The sequence below is a fragment of the Cephus cinctus genome, unplaced genomic scaffold, assembly GCF_000341935.2.
Source record: "Cephus cinctus unplaced genomic scaffold, Ccin1 Ccin1_scaffold0299, whole genome shotgun sequence".
In the NCBI taxonomy this organism is placed as follows: domain Eukaryota; kingdom Metazoa; phylum Arthropoda; class Insecta; order Hymenoptera; family Cephidae; genus Cephus; species Cephus cinctus.
In genome coordinates this window covers 650,526-663,174 of record NW_014333002.1, presented here as the reverse complement: position 1 = coordinate 663,174, position 12,649 = coordinate 650,526, and the positions used below count along the sequence as shown (strand labels likewise).

Genomic DNA, 12,649 nt, shown 5'->3' with positions numbered 1-12,649 from the left:
GGTGAAAAGGGGGTGGGAGGGCGAGAATATTGGTTGGCTTGTAATACCGAGAGTGGAGGAGGCAGGGACCCGGCGAATATTAAATATATTATTACATTCATTCTCATTTCCCTTTAGCTCCGGCATGCCTGGCCTCTACTCTACGTCCTCGGGAGTGTAGTATCCAAGTATCCTTCGAGTTCGAACAAGTGTTGTTTGAACCTATCGGGAATTTCGTTATAATAGTACAGTAATGATGGATATAGAAGAAAAGTATGACTCACCCTTCGGTCGGAAATTCCCACGGCAAAATTCACGGTCTGCAACATAAGTGGGGAGTGATTGTTAGAAAGTATAATTGATTATAAAATATAACTATGCTATTTTTAGTCCTTTAGACCCAGCGGTAAGATGCGATGTAATTATTGACCATCTGGCAGTTTTGTTAGTTCGGAATTTATGTAGGAGATAAGCGTAACTGAATTAAGGTCAAATGAGTTTCCATAGGTTGTGTGAATGATAAGAGTAATGTAAAGGAGCTATGATGAAAAAGCGTGACGATGGAAAATTCTATGTTGGTATAATAATAACAGGTGGAAAATAAAGATACATTTTGAGACTACGGTAGAGGATGATACAATGGTACCAAGTAAAATTGGCGAACTGATTGAAGGAAAGAAGCAGGGAAAGTCGCTTAGAAAAATGGCATAAAAAACGGTAAAAGAAAATTCATATTGCGAATAAAAACAATGAGATGGATTCCAGTGAAAATAAAAATCGTCTAGGTCGTGCAAAAATATTTAACCAATGACAAGTGATCGAAAATATGCTGGTACCATTGTGTGTGCGTGTGCGCGTGTGTGTGTGTGTGTGCGCGCGCGCGTGTGTGTGTGTGTGTAGTGTAATGTAAAAATGGTAACTGAAAAATTGCCCGATACTATAAGAATAGCCAAATATAACAGTGTAGCTAAGAGACAAGCAACTTGTGAGTAAAGTGCATAGGATATGTGGGTAGATGAATTCATTGTACCCTGGGCAAGCTATAGGGCTAGTAAAACTAAAGTATAAGGGAAAACCCATAGAGTTCGCAAGGTCACGGGTGAATAGACGTTTGGGTATCTGAAATTGGGTATTATTCGATGACAAAACAAAAATTTAACATTTTCAGGGTCCAATGGACGAGTCGTGGTCTGGAGGAAACCTAATAAGCAGATGGAATGTAGGAATGTAGTGAAAAAAAGAAAAGTAAAGCACAGCCATCTCCAACCTCTGAGACACGACGTAGACATTGCGCTAGTATGGGGTTGGACGACTGTAGCTACAACTTTTTGAATTAATTGCCAGTAAAGCGGATCAATAAGTTTATTTAAATATTTTAAAAGTTAATTTACGTGAAAATGCAAGAAAAATGTAATCTCGTCAAGTCCATTATATTTCAGCAAGATAACGATTTCAAGAATAGTGCGAAAAAGGGATAAGAGATAATCATTGCACAACGTGCACGAATAACTCCATACGTCTCCACGATCAGCAGACACGAACCCCATACAAAACTTATGGGACGCCTGGAAATTCAAGATGCACGGAAACAAAGAATTTAAAAGTACAGTCCTAAGTGAAACGAACAGTACCGAATATACTGTAACAAGAAAATTAGTTTTCCCAATGGGAAAAAGGCATACGGAAAATTCTTTAAGCCAAAGGAGGACAAACCGATCGTTTCACCAGGGTTAGAATTTGAAGAAATTAATAACACGCATTTCTGGTGCTACGTATACAGTGAGACTCTTTTGACTTGATTTTATTTAAATCGTTCTATACATTTAATTTACTTTTTTTAACTACTTCACATAACATTTCGTATCTTTATAGACAATAATAAATATTACGTTTCCAAATAATAACACAAAGTATTTTTTTTTAAAACCTCTTTCATTTCAGTTTATATAATCCAGAATTTAAATAAGTTGTACGGTGACTTTTTTTTAACCTATATACATAGGATAGGTGGGGCGAGGGGTTGACTTGTCTCCAGTTGATTTTTCGAACGAACGTGGGTTTACAAGAATTTTTCATTTTTCTTTATCGCTATCTCCAAAATTTCGCATGAAACAGGAGAAATACAGTGAATAAGGGTTGAGGGTGCATTTTTTTATGAATTTCGAAATATGGTTTGTCATAAGACACGTGATATGTATATATGCAGATTCTACATGTAACACATATTGTAGAATCTTTCCTCCTACGCAAAGATATCAGGGACCTTCCGTCGAACCACCCCGGTACAAAAGTATCAAATAATAAAAACCCCCGTTAGATAGTAACTTCAGTTTCAGGTAAAAGTTTTCTATACATTTTACATGATCCATATAAGATCCCAGAGAGGTACGTCCTAATGAGACTGTGCCGTACTTCAATTTATTTATTTTGTATCATTAATAATATTTCTTTATTAAATTTACCTCGATTAGTTATTAACACTAAAAATTCATCGACATGAAATTATAAAAATTACTGCGAAACTAAATAAATTGCTATTTGCACTCTTTACTCGTTCATCCTTCCACACGCCCTTGCATATACGTATGTACATCACATTAAAATATCTCCATAGCTCAGGTACTCCCTAGATTCGCTCTATGACCAAAGTTCCTCGTTCTGCAATTTGCAGGATCGTGAAAAATTAGTCGTACCTCGTGCTCGTTATATTTTTCCTCAAGATTAGATTATATTAGCCCAAAGGCCTAATAATTCCAACAAAATAAAAACAATGCTAATAATATGTATTCCCATATAGAATCGTCTCGCAAATCATGTCTGATACATATCTTGCCCAGTCTGCTGAATTTGATTATGCGAAACTCTGTGCACCGACGAGTTGTACGGTCGACAGGCAAATGGGAACGTAGTTACGCCGAGCCGAGTACCAAAATCGGCCGCACACCGGGCAATGGAATAAGAGGGCGCTGGGGTAGACCTATAGTTGTCTGGCGTGAAATATAATTTGTTTTACGACAAATCAGGCTCGGATCTACAAAGGATAACTTCAGTCCACAATTTAGATCCAAGACTAACCAGAGATCATCTTTTCCCGTGGAATGCACATGGCTTGAATCTGTGATCTATGAACCGTCCGAGATCGATCTATAAGTCATCTGTGTCTATTTCCTTAATGCCAGATCAATGTTCGATCCGTATACATTCCACGGTAAAGATCATTCCCGGATCAGATTTGGATGCAACTCGTAGTCTGAAGTTCGTAATAAAAGTGAACTACGTCAGAGTCTCGCACTGTAAATCCAAGTGTGCAGCAAAGTGTCTCCCAATCCGTTTCACGGTAGTCACTTCTTACTCGGGTCTTATTTTCACGTAGTCACAGATGAGAATAACAACGCGCTCGTAAGTGCATAAGAAGTCACTAGCATAGAAAGTATAGGGAATAAGAACACTTTGCCACATAGTTGAATCTTCACTGATATACATATATATACAATATACCTGTAAGAGAATACAAGACCATGTAAAATGATGAATCAGTGATCCGTCCCGTATGAAAAATTTTTACCCCAGTCTGTATCATCCCCTCCCACCACCCACCCCACTCCCCGCACGAGCACGCAACACACAAGCGCAGCTGCAGCTGCATCCGTACGCGCGATGCATTCCGCACGGACTTGTGGAACAGGTATATCCCCGTGTCTTATACCCACGTACGTATATCTATAGCTATTGCCAGAGCGTGCAACCACCTAAAACAGGTATACAGGGTGTATAAAGTCTGTGAATACGTAACACGTATCCTCTATCAGCTGGACGGTGTTCTACAAGGAGACACGGCTTGGCCAGGCTCACCACGTGGGCGTACCAACAGAAGATGCCTCTTTTATGCACGGCAGATTGAACTGCATAGATATATATAGTTGTGTATACAGATATATAGCATCAGGAGCAAAGCAGCGCATATCGCGTCGCCGCGAAGTCCAACGCACGCGGGACGAGCACGAGCCGAGGACGACGTTGCAGCCGGCTGGCAGTCGCGTAGGACGCTGTGATCGATCGATTGAATCGATCCGATTGTAACAGACTCGTGTTCGATATATCAAGGGGAAGTACTTGTGCTATCTCGTGGTGAAGAGCGCGTAGAATTTGATTATTTTTTTTTTAAGGAGGGAGTAGTCGAATTTCCTCCGGTTGATTTTTTCACGAAGTCGTGGGTTTTGAATTTTTTTACGGAAAAAAGTGCAACGGGTAACGGCATAGGGAGGTTATGAATTTTGAAGTTTGGTTTGTCACGAGCTACTGCGATATTTGCCTTTTGGTATGTAATATGTAGTTATTGAAATATACGACACGTGGCAGGCAATATGTATGAGTGAAAATGTTAGACACTATATAGATCAATGGTAGATCTTTTTTGGCAATAGATACGAGATCCTACTATATGTCTAATGTGTAGCTTGTACTCGAAGCAATCTCAAGGATAACCGGTAAACTGGTGGGAAAAGTGGATAAGGCGATTTAGAGAGAAAAGAAAATAGAAAAAAAAAAGAAGATCTAAAATCAAAAGTCCATTTCGGGAGGAAAAAGAGTTGTGAGGTGTGAATGAAAGACGAAAGAGAGGGAATATAATAAAGAAAGAGAACTTGGGAAAAAAGATAGACGCAAGAAATTCGACGTAGGAGAGAGCGAGGGGCAAAGAGACTTATTTAGGTTGTCAATAGCTTAGGTTATTGATAGATCTGTGACCTACCATAGATAAAAAATATATAAAATACATCTAAAATCAGAAAAGACAATCTCATTAGACGTATCGTAGTTGGGTCTGGTATGTATTATAAAAAAAAAAAAATCTAAGAACGATCTACATTGCATCTAAATTTGTCACCCCTTACATACTTCAGCTATTATTAATAATTCTAAACGATCCGACTTGTATTAAACGCATATTCAGAATATAACCCGTTGTGCTATACGTATTAAAAAAAATATCTATACATTATCCTGATATCCAAGTGATCTTCGAAGCTCAACGAGGACTCTATATCCTCGTGAGAGTGTAGTACATATAATACAGGAAACTCCTAGTCCCGGGAACGTGTCCCGGACTCGTTCGGCGAGCGCGGCACGCGCTGCGACGTCGATGCCGTCGCCTCGCCCGAAAATCCGATAAACCGCGAAAGGCTATTTGCCGGTGTGAAAAAAATCGCTTCCTATCGGCGCGTAAACTCATATCGTCCGTCGGCTATCGGGAACGGTAGATACGTCAAAACAGAAACGGCGTGAATTCAATATCCCCCATTCGGAAGCTGAGCGATGCAATCCAGATGTATCCTGGGTAAGAGGTCAATTTCGAACGGTGGAATATTAATGGACGAAGTCTGGCGTCACATGGAATTTCGAAATTCAACGTGAATCCCATGCCTTTGCATAAACCACCATAAGCCATACCCCGTTCACCGTAACTAAGATACGTCCTAAGCATAAAATAGTACACGACGCTCTCACATACCACGTGACTAATAACTCGGAACGAAAAAAAAAAAAGAAAAAAAAAATTCCATCCCAACCATACAAAAAAAAATAGTTCACCAAATTCTCACGAAAATTCATCGCACGGACTTTCGATCTGATACACGTGTAAATACCATACGCGATATCCATACAGTGTCAAGCTAAGTACAGGCAACGACCAACCGACCCACGCGAAACATAAGCATGCACAGGGTAGAATCGAGATAAGTCCCAGGGTTGCACGTAGGTGAGATACCGATCTGACGGTAAAAATAGTCGAAGCGAATGATTGATCATCTGGCTGAGAGTGCGACACCGGTGGGTCAGGGGTAAAAGGAGAGGGGAGGAGGCGCGTTCCAACGGGAGGAGAGAGCCAGTAGTACTGACGCAGTGACAGGCCCGACAGGGTCAAAGGTCGTGAGATTAATCGCTCGGAACGGGAATACGAATTAGTGACAGGAGACAAAAGGAACGAGATACTCCCTCGAGGGTATTGCGCTATATACATATATACATATGCGTATACACACATCACCTATACAGAGTGTACCAAAAGACATCCGAAAATGGACCAATGATCCCAAGAAGAAAATGAATAAGACATTCCGTATATCTAAGCCATTGAAACAACATTTTTTTATCACCCAATCACCCGTGCGCGTGGATCCATATTCGTAGCCGAAATATTAAATCTCCAACAATGGATCAATCTATGATCGATCTCCGTGATGGCGTCCTGATCGCGTTACGTCATCGTTTAATCTACATCGTGGACTATATATATATATACGAAGCAACTGGGACCACCTGCGAGGGTAACAATGGCCCAATTATACCCCGCGGGTGACTCGGCCACGATAAAGTGTCACCTGGGTTGAATATACAGGTATCGATTATAGGTGACTATCAATGAAATGCATACATCCCTGGACACCCTGTACATACGTCGGATGATCGCAAAGCCTTCGTCGTACAGCTTTGATACGGGTGTATGCGATATAGGTATTTTTCTCTTAACGATATCAAGAGTGGGGGGAGGGGGGGGCTGTCAGAGGGCCCCGTTGTGTACGTACACAATGACGCTGTACACCTTTCACCCTTTTCATATCTTTCGGTGTGTACGGTACAAAACGGTGGGACTAGGAACGATGGGACTTAAGTAGTGCCATTATGCGAGATGACCTGTCCAAAGGCACTTAGAGCATCACTGAGTATGTAGAATATGCTTCACGTATATATATATATATATATATATATATATATATATACATACATATATATACGTATGTTGTATTATTTTATTGTATTCGTATATGATATTTTTACGATGTGCGAGGGGATGTTATCTATGGTCGGCATGTGTGGAGAAAATTTGCTAGTGGTCCAAGGTGCCATTTATTATCAGGGTTAAGAGCGAGGGGATGGTGTGATATCAGAGCGTAGAAGATGGGACTGTTACATTAATTCTAGGGCCTCGTTATCGGGAGGCTTGAGAGGATATCGCGGCGCCGGGAAAAGAGGAAAATGTTGCCGAGATACGGTAGGAGGGAATAATGGTGGTATTCATAAGGGTTGGCAGGTTCTTATCTAATAGATAAGGACGCTTCGAGGACGCCAGGCCAAAGCGTTTGCTGTTTGATAAGGAGTATACGGTATGCTCTGTCCATTGAGGTTTCTCTTTAGCCGCATTGTTATTGGACACCCTGTATCCCCATTCCGTACAAGATAATTATATAATATACATATATATATATATATATACCTAAAGACGTATTTCTATAGGTGTATACGCAATGGGGGCTGTAATTTTTAATTTTCTTAGCGGGACCCAAAGTACACGAGGGAAAGCGGCTGAATTTTCGTCGCACGAACGACCTGACGAACCGTGCTACGAGACTTTCCGAAAATCCGTCTTAGTATGATAATTGATTCAATTTAGGGGATGAATCCGCCCTTAACGAACGCGCCCGGCGACGGGGTCGACAGGCTAAGGGAGGATAAGAGCAGCGACGTCGGTACAGCCATCGCGAAGACGCAAGAAGGGCCGGAGGGGTTGCGTGGGTATGGGGTAGTAAAAAAGGGCAAATAGGGGATGAGAGGGGGAAAGAAAGACAAAGGGGTAGGATTACATCCAACGAGAAGAAGAGTTCCTCGATTATTATGATTAATTGATGATTTTTAATTAGATTACCAAGACATTCTCCTACCAACCACCGCCGATCCACCTCGAGATGGTACCGAATATCCAAAGAGTTTTCACGTAACCGCCGAGCATCCCCCTTCGCTGCCAAATAGAAAACCACCCTCCGTAAAAGTTACCTCGCGGGCACTGTGTAAATCATTTGCCTAAAGTTACGTCTAGCAACCCCCCAAAGCCACGGAGAAGAAACAAGAGAATATCTTAATCGCGTGAAGACACCCCAATAAAATCCAGCCCTGGATGGCCCGAGAAAAATTTTCGAAAAAAAAAAAAAAAAAAAAAAAAATTTCTTCCTCTCAAAATACATATCTATGATATACGCGCGAGGGGGAGTATCGCGAAAACAGAAAAAAAAAATGTTGAAAAATAGCCCGAGACAAAAGTCAGTAAAGTATGACGCGTAAGGAGGGTGCAGAATCTGCGGTAAGGGCTAAGGGCGAAGGGGAGGGTAGTAAAATCCACAAATCACCGAATAAACCAGAACAATGATGCGTCCTGGGGGGTCGGCGGTTCCGCCACGCTGTAGGGTGGTGGTGCGGCTTGGAAAATATATATGACAGGGGTTGTTGCCGCTGGATCGCGAGGTGGCTCGGGTTGGCGCGTGCAACCCCTGTCTCCCGTAGGGGTGGTTTGAGAGCCACTACACAGAACGAAACGCGTACCGGCCGACGATAAATTTGTCGACGGAGTCAATAACAGGCGCTGTTTCTGTGATTTAATGATAGCCGCTCTAACAGAGGGACTGGCCTGGTCTGTTCGCGTGTTTTCACTTTTGAATTTCCCGCCGAAAATCTTGCCAGAATCGAAATCCATTTACCGCTTACTTGTTCTACCTCCCATTTGATCTCTTTGTACCACCGTGTTTCTTTATCTCTTTTCCTCTTATACCACCCACCCCACCCCTCTATCACGCTATCCCGAGATCACGACAATGGTTCCTCTTCCTTCTGGCGGAGTCTGTGATCGTCTCAGGACCACTACAGGTGCCACAGCATCTCGCACGCTTTATCATACTCCGCGGGACGTTTATCGGCATTAACGTCGGTGTCGACGTCCGCCACGTCGGACAGCTCGCGTTTTATCGTCAATGTGCTAAAAGCAAAATCTCCTCGATACGCCTTAAAACCTTTTAGCGTCTCCTCGAGTGAAAGTCAACAGACTAAGTATGGTAGGTACCGTCAATGTGCTAAAAGCAAAATCTCCTCGATACGCCTTAAAACCTTTTAGCGTCTCCTCGAGTGAAAGTCAACAGACTAAGTATGGTAGGTACCGACGTATCTAATATAGTATATATATATATATATATATATATATATACATATATGTGTGTATACACAGTAGAGCCACTACGGCTACTTCATAGATGTTCGATCCTCTCCACACTAATATAGAAATTACTACGATAAACCCCAAAAAAAATCCAAATCGTCAAATGACAATAGCAATCACTCCGAGAAAAAAAAATGCATAGGCGATACCAACCATAAAAACGAAAAAGCCTATAATCCCAAAAGCACAGATTACCAAGAAGCAAGCAAACAAGAAAAAGAAAAAAAAAAGCCCAGAAAACCTTAATTCCACGACGCGAATAAATAATTAATATTTCCAATAAAGCAGAGTTCGTCTAGCAAAGGATGAAAAGACAGTACCGGCAACATGAAGCCAGATATTACGATAAAATGCATATCCGAAACACGCAGCAGCCCCTTCCCCGACCCCAGTAACATTTAGCCATTAGAATTTGTCTGTTTCTCGATATCGATCGGTGCGTGTGTGTCTGTGCGTTTTTAACTGGTCCCCTCCCCACCCCGCACCGCCAAATCCCACCACCCGACAGCATCCTTTGCCGCTTTTTGTTTCTATCCCCATCTCGGAATTCCGCATCTCGTATTTCGCGAGCCGACCGATCACTATTAAACGGAACGAAAACAGAGTAGCGGAGGCGCATATTGCGCCGACCACTTAGGCTTGGCTTTTAATCTTGGAGCCTCGAGAGAAGAGCCCTAATTAGGGGCCGGGCTCTAGTTTTCTAGTTCCCGATGCACGGCACTGGGGGGGCAGCACCAGCGGCAGCTCGGAGCTTAAAGTAGCTGCTGGGAGAAAGAGGGTAAACACAGGGACGGAGACGACGTGTAAGGGTGGCGGTAAATGAAAACGGCCTATACGTATATATACGGCATAAGACACACACACGACACAGGGTGCGGCAAATGTTTGAATACGTCACACAAGCCTCCTCGTACTCGCGCTGATAATTAAAACCTTGATTGATGCACGTGTCCATCATACCCCTCTAATGAACCGTCACATTAAAAAAAAAAAAACCGGATCACTCCTTCAAAAACCATATACCGATCCTAATCAGCTGACACGGTACCCTTATCGCACGTATATCTCATTCGAGATACCTCCGTACCAGTAATCACGTAGATACCTTAGCCAGTAACCTTAAATATCCGAACTGTATACGAGCCGATAAACCCAGCCTATCTCCAAAAGATTTTAGGTGACTCCTACGTGCGAAGAGTGCACGACCAGTTGACCCCCCGAAGAAGAACGGTCTCTCCGCATTGACTGCGATTGACATTTAAGGCCATCCGGATAAGCATTATCGACCGTTAATGACGTCACGATTGATCCTTACGTCTCAAAACGTCGTTATCAAATTTTCCGGCGCAATTAATCGTTCGCCTATTGGCTCAAGACTCGAGGATAAAACTGTCTAATAGCCGAACCGCACCTACGACGCTCATTAAGGCGGTATCGTTAAATCAATCGTGGCGATCCGACACGTTAAAGTCACGGAGCTCTGTGCATGCTATCTCCGATGGCTATAGGTATACATTATACGTATATATAGGTGGTAGGATCGCCCGGAGAGACGGGAACGTAAACGGTACCGGTGCTTGCGCCACGAAGACGGGTCCAGATTACGCGGCCGGAAAACGGTACCTAGTTATATCCTAACGATTAGCAAAGGCCGGTCGAGGAGCGCCAAGCTATAAGTTACCTGTAGCACATACAAGTCACTCGTTCGCGTACTCTCAGCTATTTACAGGATAGAAAAAGAAAGGATATCTCTATGTACCCGTAAGCGCATATACCGTGTGTCTACTTAATTACCCATATGGCGGAGCCTCGAGTTGGCTTGTCTGTACGGTGACGCGTCATTACCACCGCAACAAGCGTACACAGTATACATACGGTACGGTACGGCAAAGATGGCGGGGCACAAGAACCGCCAGTGACTATCCGTCTGGTGATTTAATAAAAAACAAAATCTTTTACGTTTACTCAGACAGATAATTACCGGCTATGCTCAAAAATCGGATATTAAAATTACAATTTAATAATTAGCATACATCCGCTCATTTCATTCCACCGCCCGAAGATGCTCGTGTCCGTTTGATTTTCATTAATTATCATAGTGGAACCGTCGTACAGCCATGATCCAATAGTCCTGAATAACTGTGTATTAATATTGTATATGCTTATATACTTGAAATGACAATACACTATACAATATATATATAGTATATTGTACAGTATCCATTACGTATATTACTATATCATTATACCGTATACGCATATACTTGCGGCAATACGATATAAGCCAACGTCTCACCTTTCACGATGCTTTCGCGAAGCCTCGAGATTTATACCGATTCAATCTATATGCAAATCAATTACAATACTAAATTAATAGCCGAGCTCTATCGGGCCGCGCGATTATCCGAACGGTACCGTTCATTACAGCCGTGCGATTAGGAACAGGTCTGTATATATATATATATATAACGCGACTTGTTACCCAGACACAACCGACGTATTATCCTGCCGATTATCGTGCTAATAGCAAAGAGATAAAAAGTCAATATCGCGTGAATCATCCCGGTCAAGATAAAGATACACCGAGACTCTGTATCTTATCGAAGGTGCGAGGCGATAAAAAAATTTGGTTATCAATGAAAATTTTTCATTCAACCATAACAATGGCTCTCATCACTCCCGTTCGGATCCTCGTGATTTACCATTGATAGCGAAATAGCACGACTCCCAACCTTGTCTCCGTGGACTAACGGCAATTGCAACACCAGAGTCCATTCAATCTAATACTTCTAGGGGTTGGCAACAACCGTCTCAACTCACACGAGGGCAGGGGGGCCCGGGACACGGACGTGGTCAGGGGCAGTTTAATATCGGATAATTGAATCCGAACTCATCCCCCTGCGCCGGCCGAGCAGCCCCTAGACTACAGATACCAGGGTAGCCTGCTCCAGCCCTGCTTCCTTGTGCAAAGGGGTATATGGCATCCTTGGGGACTCCGGAGATCCAGAGCTGAAGGAGATTTCGTTCTTGGGGGGAGGGGGGGGGTGGACGCGTATATAGGGGTGAGAATGTCGGACAGTATCTGTATACAGCGATCCCTGACGCTATACTCACCGCCTTATTGCTACTATGGCAAATGATTGAATAGAAGGGGTAGTGAGAGAGAGAGAGAGGGAGCATGTTTTTTCTTTATAACAACAGGCTACTTCCTAATTTCTGATACGGGACGGTCCCGTACTGAACCGTAAGGGTAGATTTACTATAGATATATATATATATATATATATATATATATACAGCTATGCGAACAGCGTACGTGCCTGTAATACGACTATAAAGAAATTTACCTGGCACATATTCAATAAATTAAATGACACGATCGCCTACGCGAGACAAAATAGATATTACGTTTTACGAAATAACTGTTGGAGGAATTCGCGTCAATTTCAATCCCGACTGCTGCCGTGCGTTTTGCCCGCAGACCGAATATCGCATATGCGCGCGACAGTAACGTTGATACGAGTGCGGGTATGCGGACGCGGAGAGGCGAAGGAGGGGGGGGCAGGAGGGTTTTTCGATTTGAAATTAAAATTAATCGAGCGACAGCAATTATGTGTACCTACGCACCAC

The 12,649-nt window shown here is 42.7% G+C and overlaps 1 protein-coding gene across 2 annotated transcripts in view; it reads right to left on the bottom strand.

The window, feature by feature from the left end:
* LOC107266167 (LIM/homeobox protein Lhx9) overlaps positions 1-12,649 on the bottom strand; it is a 177,127-nt gene that overhangs the window by 155,961 nt on the left and 8,517 nt on the right. For both annotated transcript variants that reach the window (XM_025083367.1, XM_025083366.1), the window contains exon 2: positions 264-299. The gene's annotated coding sequence lies outside the window, so the exon portion shown is untranslated. The remainder of the gene's footprint in view (positions 1-263; positions 300-12,649) is intronic.